General features: G+C 53.7%; 1 long non-coding RNA gene across 3 annotated transcripts; it reads right to left on the bottom strand.

The window, feature by feature from the left end:
• Positions 1-2,950: 2,950 nt before the first annotated feature.
• LOC139083975 (uncharacterized) lies at positions 2,951-9,570 on the bottom strand. 3 transcript variants are annotated; one of them, XR_011541195.1, is made up of 3 exons: positions 9,428-9,570; positions 7,814-7,923; positions 2,951-4,403 (listed from the first exon to the last, which is right to left on the bottom strand). It is a non-coding gene; the product is annotated as an uncharacterized lncRNA (long non-coding RNA). The 3 variants fall into 3 exon arrangements; XR_011541194.1 differs by lacking the exon at positions 9,428-9,570 and adding an exon at positions 8,939-9,022; XR_011541193.1 differs by lacking the exon at positions 9,428-9,570 and adding an exon at positions 8,696-8,858.
• Between the last annotated feature and the right edge of the window lie 2,825 nt (positions 9,571-12,395).

Below are 12,395 nucleotides of genomic sequence, written 5' to 3'. Positions count from 1 at the left end.
CCCGCCATGCCTCTGCTCCCCAAGCAAACATTTGGAAAGAACCTGGTCACACATTGTCCAACCTTCTTCCTCCGCAGGAACACGTGGCTGGCTCTTCCATCTGTCACAGCTCAGGAGGCCTTCCTCCCCAGCGAGGCGTGACATCTCTGTGCCCACCTCCCACTCCCTGTACTCCTCCTGTCGTGATACTTAACACGCTGAGTTGTAATCATTATTTTCCTGTCTGTCTTCTCACAGATCCACGGGCAACTTGAGGACAGAACTGTGGCTGCCTTACTCTCTGCTGTAGCCGCACTGTAGCTGGACTTGTTAGGTGGATGGAAGGATGGGTGCATGGATGGATGGATTTCTATGCGGTCTGGAAACCATCGCCTCTTGTACAGCCCTTTCTCTCTGCTTGGTCAGTCCTGGTCGGGGCTTGAAGGGGCCTGAGCAGGAGAGGGATGGGGTGGGGTCCGGCAGCAGTGTTAACTTGGCCTACTTCTTTGTCTCTTTGGGCAGGGTAGGACTGGAGGCCACACAGACCCAGCGAGGGAGGAGCAGGGTCCCAGGATCACCTCACACCTATGCTTGGAGGTCTGGGAAGTTCTAAGGGGGGAGTCCTGACCTTGGAAGACAAGGACATCAGATCTGGTCCTGGTTGACCTTGGACGGGTCACTTCCCTTCCCTCTGTCTGAGCTTCCATTTTCTCCTTTGAACAATAGGGATCAAATAGTCTTCCGGGATTCCTCCCTGAACAATACGATGATTTAAAGAAGTAACTGTACACAGGGAGGGATCGGTGTGTGCGTGCGTGTGTGTTCACGTGAATGTGTGTATGTGTGTGTGGGGGAGGGAAGCCAGGGCGGATCAGCTGAGGCCAGGCCAGTCCTGCGAGGCCTTCAGGAGAGCAGCAAATCGCTCAGTGCTCAGGTGTTTCTTCAGGACTCAGGACTCTGAGGGGTGGGCCCAAGCCCCCTCCCCATCTCCCAATTTGATGTGAGGGAGGCACTGTAAGAAGATTGCCTTGTCCCATCCATTTGAATTTCATAACCAGCATCCTGGTGTAGGGATATGATTCTTTCTCTTTCTTCAAAAATCTTAACGCCGTCTGCTTTAAAATTGTTTTGAAGTAATAAAGGGATTTTCACAGGCAACAAACGAGTCTCTGGACAGACTTAATCTGAGGCCAAAAGCCAGAGATGGAGATTTACCTCCCATAACGGCTCCTTTGAAGTGAGACAAAGCGGAAGCCGGACTTCCACTCCTGAAGGGGATTCACAGAGGGGCCGAGAGGGCGCCCCAGAAACCCTGCTCTAGGCCCAGAAGCCTTGTTTATGAGCAAACCCAGGCCAGCAGCTCCATGAACCTCGCTTCCACCAGCTGCTGGGTGCCACCTTGGCCACAGACTGACTGTCTCTGCCTACCTGGGGTCTGCGCCACGCACCTGATCTGTTCTGATCCTGGCTGCAGGGTCACAGTCAAAGCTAGGGAGGGACACTGAGGCTGAAAAGCAGAGGGCGGGTGTCGAGGAGACAGGGCACAGGGCCAGAAACCGCAAGCCCAGCTCATGCCTTCTCCCTGTGCTCTAGACCTGGACAGACAACCTCCTGGACACCTCCCCTGGGAAGTCCTACAGGTGCCCCTGATCCACTGTGTCCACAACTGGACTCATCACCAACTCGCAGGCCTGCCCCACCTCCTGTGCCTCCATCTTCAAGACGGCATCGCCCCCTTCCTGACCCAGGCACAGAGGCAGCTGGCATTCTGTAAGGTAGTGGGATAGAGGATGCTCTCTCCCCAGAGACTTTCCATCCTCAAAGAGGGGCCACTGGGTGCACTGGACCTGACCAGAAGTCAACTCCCAACACCCAGCTGGGGACCAGGCTGATGGGAGCCTTTGCCACAGGAAGGTCTAAGGAACAGAAGGATGAATGTCCACAGACAACCCCCAGGGGACCGAACTTCCCTCTGTCTTTCCCATTCTCTTCAAAGCCTTCCCAGAGGGACTAAAACTGAGTCTTCTGTGATTTTGGCACACATTATTTGTGCATCCCCTTTGGCCTTCTGCTCTTTCGATTATGTCTAATGGGCTGGGGTAACAAAGCACACTTCTGCACAAGCATCCATATACCTACTACAGGCAGCTCATATACACATCATACATGCGCACAGGAGCCCACACAACCCCCTCCACACATATGTAGATGCCCAGGCACACACATGGCTGAGCAATTGTACATCCACATGTGCACACAAAGGCAAGCCCTCACGTGCTGGGCTTGGAAGTCTCACTTTGTGGCCCAGGGATAAAAGCTAACGATGCGGGCCAAGAAGTGGTGATACTCCCCAATTTCTAGGTAAAACCTTGAGATGAAAGGAAAAAGGAAATGATGGCACCTTTTTCATGAGCTGGCCTCTGTTGGCTGCCCACATGTGGGCCATGCGGGTCCTGGACCCCAGGTGAGGGTCAGAGTACTGCTCTGTGGGTCGGTCAAAGCTCCTGCCACTGGAGACAGAAGGACTCCCTGCCCAGAGGGGCCCTGAAGTCATCTTCTGCGTCTCAGGCCACTTCTCAGGCCTTTCAGACAGCCATTAATTATATCGTGGGAGAGGAACTCACTAGGTTAGACCTGCGTGTTGTTTCTAAGATCTCTCGTATAGGCTTTGTGACCTTGAGCAAGTCACTTAACTTCTCTGTGCATCAGTTTCCTCAACTGTAAGATGAGGATAATGATGCCTGCCTGTCTGCTTCTAGGAATGATATGAATCACCGACAGTGAAAGTTCTCCAAAACTGCAAAGCCCCGTATCTATTTGAGGGGTTATTAATATATTCTTCTGCCTCCAAAGCTGGACTTCCCCGAGGAGACGATGCAGTGTTTTTGAACATGGAGCGAATTCCTAAACTGTGCCCTCCCCCTCTCCAGTATTTCTGCCTCGGGTTGTCAAAAATGGTAATCTTCTCTCAGGCCTGAAATTATGAGCCTGCTTTATTGGTCAAAGGCCATAATAATTTGAGCTCTTATTTTATAAACTCATTTCTGCACAGTGATATCCTGATAGGAGCAGGAATAATAAATCACAAACATGTCCCCCAAGATTGCATTGTAAATGTCAAACTAGACAGGAAATTGTAATTAAAGAAAGGAAATTGCTACAAAGAAGCACTTGATTTTAAAATGAGCCAAGCATAGAATTTTCTAAGCATTTAATTATAGTCCAATTTCAACTGACTTGGCTTTTGCAGTCATATTTCTTATTATAACTCTTCTACATAATAACCCAATCTCCTGCTTACATAGGTCCGGCCCGTCAGAGGGGAAGGACACTGCATAAGCACAGGGATTAGGAACTTTATAGGGACGGTAATCAGAGTGGAGGGTGGGGTGATGGACACAGGTGTCAGGATTTTAAATCAACTGCAGTCAAATTTCCAGCCAACAGGGGAGCAACTCCACACCTGTGAGGAAGAAGCTTTGGCCTGACTTCAGCTCAGTGAGAAATCGACTCAGGCCCTTGCTTCTGTCAGGAGGAGAGAGGCCCACCTTCCAGGTTCTGTCCCTCTGACCAGCAAACAGGCGTGGGAACGGCCCCCACCCCATCCACGCACCTGTGGGTCACGCTTTCCCCAGGCTGCACCTCTGCCTGGGTACCGTCCACCACCCGCATCCTGCACCTCGGTGCTGAGTGGCTTGCGTGCAGATTCAACCAGGCCTTCAGCATCCAGAGGCTCTAGAGGTGGGAAGGCAGAGCAGCTGAGAATGTAGGACATGGTGCCGGCCAAGCCTGGTTCAAACGCTAACTCTGCCGCCTCCTGTGAGTTGGGCTAAGTCATATAACGTCTACAGCCTCTGTTTGCTCATTTGTAAAATGGGCGTAATGACAGTCCCCATCTCCTCTGGAACATGGTTAACAACCATAAGTGGAAGTGATTATGATGGTTCTGAGGCCTGAGTCTGCATTGTGCCAAAGAGGAAGAGGGGGAAATGGATGGGCTATCTCGATCGATGTGGGCAGTCCCACTGCACGGGGCTGAGCCAGTGCAATCAGTGGTGGATGTGGGAAGTGGGGGTGGCAAGGGATGACCAGGGGCACTTTGTTGCTATCGCGCATAATGAGGACTGATCAGACCACATCAAGAAGTCTTTGCTGGCTCAGGAATGATCCTCAAAGAAATCTTCCCAATGGACCTTCTCGTCTCTCCACCAAGTGTATAGGGTCCGGAAACGGGTCAGCTACTGGTCAACTCCTGGTCCGTGAGGGCTGATGCTCCCAGCTGGGATTCCCCACGCCTTCCTGCAGGCTGAGCTTCTCCCACAGGACTGGGCAGGAAGACTCAGAGCCACGGGAGCCTTCTTTCTGGAGTCTTCTTCTCTCTTCAGACCGTTCGGCTAGGTTGTGGGCAGCAGAGTGGGTGAAGTCTGACACCAGCAGAACAGAGGTTGGCCCCAAGAAAGACCAAAAGACAGATGTCTCAGTGGAAATGTTGCCCAGGGAGGCACTGTGAATGGGAGTCCAGCAGGTCTGCTAGTCTGGTTGTGCTGATTTTGTACTGCAAAAGCTCCAGGGAGTGCTATTTACGTAAACCACAATATAAATGCCCCTTCTTTGAATTGTGCAGTGTACAACCTCTACAACTGAACATGGTGAACCTAGTCTCTGGGTTCTAAGTTGGAGCTAGATTAGTAAGGAGGTGAGGGTCAGGTTGGAGAGAGGTGCAGAGCAGTTTGAAGATTAGAACTTGACATTGAGTGAAGAGTTAAAGGTCCTGGGGTTGCCAGTATAACCAGAGAAGCAAAGTCCCAGAGAACTGCAAAGTCATATCTGGAACCACAGTCTGCAGGGAGGGCAGGGCTGATGAATCCCCTCCCCTGGGTACCTCTGTTCTCTGGGGTTCATCTCATCCCCATCCCCTGGGGCGACAGGGGAGCATGGCTTCTGACAGAAAGTGTCGAGTTGGGTACCAGTCTGCCTCCAACAGAGCATCCCCACCCCCATCTGTGATGAGTCAGATGCAGGGATCACACCACACAGGACAGACAGTGTGTGTGGCTGGGGACATAGCACCAACCTCCTGGGTTGTGGCCACCCAGGAGGACTGGCTGTAGCTGTGAGAATCAGAGAAATCTCCCCAGACGAATGCCATTGGAGGTGGTCCTGGAGAGGGCACGTGGAGTTTCATAGGCCCACAGGGAAAAGGCATTCCAAAAAGACGGAACAACCTGGGCAAAGGCACAGAGGCGGCAAGATACTTTCATCCACTTAAAAAGTATTTATTGCGACTACCATGTGTCAGACACTGTTCTGGGCACTAGAGATAATTCAGTGAACAAAACAGACAAGATTCCTTGCCCTCATGAAGTTTCCATTCTAGTGGGAAGAGAAAGACAGTAAATACCATAATAAACAAATGGTGCCATATGTCAAGGTGATAAGTGCTACACAGAAAAACAGAGCAGAGAAGGGAAGTAGGGAGTGCTGGGGAGGAGCCGTGGTTTCAAACAGCATGCCCAGGGACCTTCCTGGGAAGGTGATACCTGAGCCCAGATGTGGAAGAGGTGGAGGAGCAAGGCAAGCAGACATACTGAAGAGAATTTCAGGCAGAAGGAAGAGGATGTGCAAAGACCCTGAGGTCTGGCATGTCGGCACTGTGGAGTGAGGCGGGGGAGTACCGGCGGGCAGAGGATCACGGAGGACCAGCCGGCCTAGGGCCTTGTGGGTGATGGTAAAGACACCATCAGGGTTTTTCTGACTGCATCGTTGAGAACAGCCTGAAAGGGTCAAGCGCAGAAGTGGACAGTGTCTAGGTTCAAACCTCGGCTTGGCCACTGTGTACTAGCTGTGTAACCTCAGGTCAATTTCTTAACTTTTCTGGACCTCAGTTTCTCAAATGTAACCTGGGGATGGATAATAGTGTCAACCTCATAGGATTGTTATGAGACTGAAAATAGTCACTTCACCTAAAATGCTTAAAGCAGGGACCCAGCTTGTAGCAAGTGCCACCTGAGTGTTAGCCCCTATTTTAAAGAGGGGAGGGACAGGTCAGATCTCCACGTCACAAGGCTCGCCTCGGCTGGCGGGAGGAGGCGGGGTGCAGGAGGAGGTGGGATCCAGGGCAGGCCTGAAGTGGTCCAGGAGTGAGATGATGGTGGCCTGGGCGGGGCTGATGAGGGGCGGTGGCGGGGGGTGGGGGGGGGATGGAGAGAACTGGGAGGATTTGAGAGAAACCTGTGAGGTCAACTTGGTGAAGGTCAGAGGAGGGAAGTTGAGGGAGAGGGTGGAGCAATGAGCCCTCCCCACAGCTGTTGCGGTTCCTGCAGTGGCCTTTTTTTTTTTGGCTGAGGAAGATTTGCCCTGAGCTAACATCTGGGCCAGTCTCCCTCTACTTTATATGTGGGATGCCACCATGGCACAGCTGATGAGTAGCGTAGGTCCACGCCAGGCATCTAAACCTGCAAACCGGGCTGCCCAAGTGGAGTGTGGGGACTCAACCACTACGCCTAGGGGCCGACCTCTAGCAGCAGCCTTCTCATCACTCTGCCTCTAGAAGCCTCACTGTTCCCCTCTGCCCCCTGCAGGTTCTTCCCAGGCAGGTCCCTCCCTCCCCTGCTGGGCACCCACTGTCCCTCACTCCTGACAGGATCCAGTCAAGACCCCTCGGCCTGGTGGGCAAGGCCCCTTGCACTCTGACCCTTGGGCTCCATCTCTCACAGCCCTTCAAGGCCCCTTGTGCTCCACCCCTAAGGCCCTGCCTCCGTTCCAGCCTGTCCCCTGCACCTCCAGGGTCAGCTCCCCAGTCTCTTGCCAGTGACTCAGGGCTGCCTCCTGGTGGCCTCAAGTCCCCATCAGGGTGGTGACTTGTCTGCATTCCTGCCTCAGTAAAGGGCCTCCACTGGTACTGCTTCATGTGTGACCAGCTCCACCTGTGCAGGTGTCTGCAGTGGCTGCCTCTCCGAGGGACCGTCCCCGCCCCCAGGCGCCTCCAGCTGGTATAGCCAGGGCCCATCTGTGACGGAGGCAGCAGTGTGCTCAGGACTGTCACTTCAGCTCCACAGCTTGTGACCTTTGGTCAGGGAGACCCCATGGCTTCTCCTGTGAAGCTGGAGCTTCAGGAAAGGACCTCAAGCTCCCAGTTAAAATGCCATTTTAATGGGGAACTCAAGGGACTCAGGAGGTAGCCAGACCAACCAGCAGAGGCAGCCAGCCCAGCCTGCCCCAGGGCACCCCAAAGCCATTCTTTCCCACAGAGAGAGAGGGTCCTTCAGTGCCAGGCAGTGCTGCCACACCACACTCCACCTCATTCTGGCCAAGACACAAGACCACATTCAAATGTCTCCTCCTGGCCTCCAAGGCCCCTTACTGTCCTCACGGCTGCCCATGGAGAACTCTGTGGCCTGGCCACGGCCAACTGCTCCTCCTGCCCCAGTGGGCTCACTCCGGTACTCCACCTTCCTAACCAGCTCCTGCACCCCCTCTTCCAGGGAGAAAGGCTGCCCTGACCTCCTTCACCCGTCTCTGCCTCTCCCTCCTCTGCTCCGGGAGCCACCCGCCAGCCACCACCGAGGGCCCCTCAGGGCAGAGAGGGCCTGGGGCTCGGAACCTCAGCCCTGCCTCCCCGAGGCCTTCCACAGGTTCCTATCAGACTTCCTCTAGGCCATGAGCTCTCCAGGAACAGGGACCACCTGCCTTTGCCTTCTGTGTCCCTTTATGGCACCTGACACCGTGAGAGCACAAAGTAGGTGCCTGATCTACACCCACCTACAGGAGGAAGGGACAAGTGTTCCCCTGAGGCCTTGAGCCCACACCCAGGGCCCGACAGGGAGCAACCAACCTGGTCGGGGCTTCAGGCAGCCGAAACTGATGACAGAGGATTCAGGAGGTCCAGGGGAGGCCCCTTGTGGTGGACAAACAGGACCTTCAGCAAGGAGCGCCAAGCCACGTCTGAGAGGAAAGCAACGTCCATTAAGTCCATTAACTTTAACACTGAAATCAATGTTGCAGCCACCAGAAGTAATTAGCGTAATTCACATTTTAGATCAGGAGATTTTTGAAAACCAAGTTTAATTATGTTGAAAAATGACAACTTCATTTTCTCTCCCTGGATATGTTCCCCTGATGTTCCCCACACTTTCATTAAAAAGAGGACTGGTCACAGGTTTTTTTTAAATGCCATTAGCAAAAGCAGTACTTTGGCTATTTCAGAGCTAATAAATCAGCTCAGATGCCCACAACACACTTCAAGAGGCTTTGAAACGTTCCCTTGCTTTGACCAGGACAGAACGTGTGTTTTTCAGCCTGAGAGAAGCCAGTTGGGGCTCTGAGAGATCATCAAACCCATTTTACAGCTGAGTAAACTGAGGACCAGCCAAAGGAGGAGACCCGCTCAAGGTCTCCTTGTCCTGCCCCATGTCCCGCGAGGCATGAGAGATGGCCCCTGCCACTGAGGCATGGGGAAGATAGAGCTGTGTGCTGTGACCAGTCCTCACAGACCAGCCTGGGGAGTCAAGAAAGGTGGAGGTGACATCAGAGCTGAGTCTCCACCGATCTAGGACTTAGCCGAGGGAAGAAGAGAAGGTTGCCATTCCAGACAGGGGACAAGGTGACAGCCAAGGCCTAGTGATGAGCAGGAGACTCAGGCGTGTATCTGGCCCTGGGTAGAGGTTGCCCATTCAGGCTCTCATGGGTAACGAGGTCTGGGGATGCCACGTCTCACCTCACTGTGATCTCGTAGACAGGAGGCCCTCACATCCACGTGAGAATAGCAGGGTTCCCAATTCATTAAAGACAGCAGCCTGGAAGCCACCCTGTCCCCACCTCATCCCATCCCATCAACAGTCCATCCATGCTACCACCCTCCCCACACTCATTGTTCCCGCAGCATGCCAGCCCCTACATGGCGCACCCATCTCTTTGTCCCCACCCTCACATCTGTCCCACCCCCCCATCTCAGCCTGACCCTCCTTATTTTCAGCTTCCTTCCACTCGGCCGTCTTTGCAACCTCTGGCCCCTCTGACAGATGCATCTGAACCTCCCCCACCCATGACTTGGTCCCATGTGTTTGTTTAAGAGGCTGCCATGGTGCTAATTGTGGTGTTTATTCCTGCTGGCCAAATGGGCCCTGTTTTGCAGGCATTTGCTTGAGTGGCTCTGGATGCCTGGTTTCGCTTGTTTTTCTTTCTGGGGAGAGGGAGAGAAGCGTCCTTCTCAGCACTGCCTTTCTGGGATCCCAGACCAGAACCAGGACTAGGCCCTGGCCCCGAGTCTGCCTCCATCCCTCCTTTCCAGGAAGGGGCCCTGGGTTCCTTGTTGGTCTCCTGGGCCCAGGGAGAGTTTAGGTTTGCTCCCGGGGGGGCATTCCCCTCCATGGAATGACGTCTCTGTTTTCCCAGCGACTACCACCCCCCCCCCCGCCACCCCCCACAAGGCCAGGAGAGCGAGCGTTACCTCATTGGTTGTGTAGTCTGGCCTGGCCTGGCCTGTTCTCTAAGTAAAGGAACAACCTAGATGAGAATGTTGTGCTTCACTGGATCTCAGAAGATGAGGCAATAAATGTGAGCCATCTCAGCCTCCAGGGATCCCCACGAGGGCTACTCAGCCAGCAGGCCCCCACTCCCAGCAAACCACCGCCCCCGCCTCCCCCCACCCACCCCTCGCCTTTGCCAAGCTGCTCCTTTGTGCAGGCTTGCAGGCCAAGCTGGGGCGGAAGGGTCGTGCCTGCCAGGGTCTCTCATCACAGCCTCCTGCTGAAAGGCCCCACCCCCTCCCCTGGGCCCCAGCAGCCAGGCCAGGGTCAATGGGATTAAAGGCTCAATTCACGCCAGTCAGTTCTCTGGTAACACGATTTCATTAGAGGCAGGCAGGGAGGAGAATGGACGGAAACAGCTGGTGTATAAATTATAAAGTCTACTTTGTACTGAGTGAGCACACCTTTCCCCAGCCACATGACTAATTAATGTGGCGGGGAGTGGACTTGAAGTCAAATTGCCTTTCCCCCTCTCTCCTGGGGCTTGGTTAACAACAGGTCCCTGAAAAGCTGGGAGAAGGGAAGATTATGCAAAGCTATCATCATATGAAAATAGCGTATTAACATACTGCCTGTGAGCTGTGTCCAATCAGTTCCCTCCCAGTGGCGTGTGTATGAAACAATTAGAATGGCATTTCTACCACGCTTCTTTAATACATTTTGGCATTAATATAATCAAGGAGTGGGGGCCTAGACATCTTGCAGGCACAGTTTTCTGTAACACCCCTGGGATGTTGGAGCGGGAGGGGGGGGGGGTGGCGGTGTTGGTGGGATCCTGGGGGCAGGGGTGGGGCGGGGGTGGGACGAAGCTGCGCTCCTCTGGACCAGAACCTCAGGCGCAGGTTGGAGAGATGCCCTGGACTCTGTCAGCCTCCCACAACCTCTGTGCCTGGGAACAAAGGCTCCCTTCCCCCCAGGCAAGGGACCAACAGACCCCTGCGCGTCTCCTCTATGAGCAGCAGCCAGAAGTTCCAGAGTTGGAGGGGTCCTTTAGAAACACCCATCATTTGATCCTCTGCTGGAACCTCCAATGACTTCCCATCTTGCTCCCAGTGAAATGCAAACTCCTTTCTGGGGCCGTGATCTAACCCCTGCCTACCTCTCCAGCTCCTCTCCGGGGTTGTCCCTACATGTGCCACCTTCAGCCACTCCAGCCTTCTCTCCATTCCTCACAGACCCTGAGAGCCTCCCTGCCTTGGGGCCTTTGAACTTGCCAGGCGTGAACTCCTTGTCCTGAGGTCTCAGCTCCTCAGAGGCCTCCCTCGACCATGCCCAATCAGATCCACAGTTACTGTCTGCCTCCTTGTTTTGTTCCCTCCATAGGTTTGTCCCCCTTGTGTATGGCTTTAGTTCTTGCTGCTTCCCACTAGAATGTAAGCTCCTGAGGGCAGGGACCTTGTCTGGCTTGGTCACTGATATATTCCCAGCACACAGTGGTAATTGGCACATAGTAGGTCCTGAGCAAATACTGTTTGGGTGAGTAAATGAATGACTCAAATCCCAGCATCTGGAGGCTCCGGGGGAACCAGTAGACCCAGTGGGAATCCTGGCTTTGCTGCCATCTCCCTCCATGGCCTTGGGCAACCTGACTCCTTCACTCGCCAGGCCTACATTCAGCAGCTGCTGGTTGCCCAATCTTGAAGAACTGGGAGAAGCAGGAACCAGATGTGGTTCCTGCCCTGAGGACTCAAAGCCTAAGTGTGGAAACAAGTCCAGATATGAGAAAAGAAGACCAGCTCTCTAAGTCAGGCCTCGAACACAAGGTACAGGGGGATGAAAAGGTAGGAGTGAAGGGCCTGGGGCCAGTTCTACTACTAATGCTGTTGTGCGACCTCAGGCCCATCGTCGAACCTCTCTGGACATCAGTTTCCTCATCCATAAGGCAGATCACAAAGTCAGCCTTCAGCTTAGAGACAGGCAAACTGAGGCCCAGGGTGGGATACAGTCTGGCCCAGGATCACAGGGTGAGTTAGTGGCAAGGTCAGGAGCAGTGCCATAACCGGGGGCTGTATGTTTTAGTGGGATGACAGACCCTCTGCTGCCCTCTGCCACCAGCCACCTGGACAGTTCCAGCTTCTCCAGCTGGCACCCAGCCCTTATCCCACAGCTCAGAGAAGGAGCTGAGAGGCCTGAGCATGCACCTCCTTCCCTCACAACATGTGGGGACCATATCTGAGTGAATGCATCTCCGGGCCAGAAGTCCCTTGGGCCTGGCCATAAGACATCTGGAAAATGGCCTGCTGCCACTCCCTAGACGATTTTGTATGAATAAAGCTTAGTTTCTGTGGGAAAGACTCAGAACCAACAAGCGTGGCTCAGGCCCTTTCTCTCTTAACCACTGGGAGTTTGCCTCACTGAACTCTAGTGTCCATACTCAGAGTAACCAACAAGTGTTTACTGAGCATCTATTGCCTGCCAAGCACTGTTGCACTGGCTGGAGATGCATCTGTGAAAAAAACATAGTTCCTCCCGTGGATCTTACACGTACTGGGAGAGACAAGCACACACACTACTACTGCTATATAACATTTGGATAATTAGTAAGATAAATACATATAGCAGGGGAGGAAGATAATAACCAGGAGGGAGGGCTCATGGCTAAGGGGACAAGTGGGCAGAGACCTGGATGAAGAGGTGGATCAAGGAATGAATGCACCTATCTGGGGAGAACATTCTGGGCAGAGGGCACAGAAAGCCTAATGGCCCTGAGGTATGAGGATCCTTGGTGTATACGGGCAACAGCAAGGAGGCTCGTGTGTGGGAATGGAAGGAGCTAGTAAGAGAGTAGGAGGGAGAGTTTGGAGGGGGCGGTAGAGGTAGGCATGAGGCAGATCTTGTGGGGCCCCGAGGGCCCTGGTGAGGACTTCAGGTTTCACTCTGTGGCATATG

This window comes from Equus przewalskii, chromosome 6, assembly GCF_037783145.1.
Source record: "Equus przewalskii isolate Varuska chromosome 6, EquPr2, whole genome shotgun sequence".
Classification (NCBI taxonomy): Eukaryota; Metazoa; Chordata; class Mammalia; order Perissodactyla; family Equidae; genus Equus; species Equus przewalskii.
This window is presented reverse-complemented; position numbering and strand designations above follow the sequence as displayed.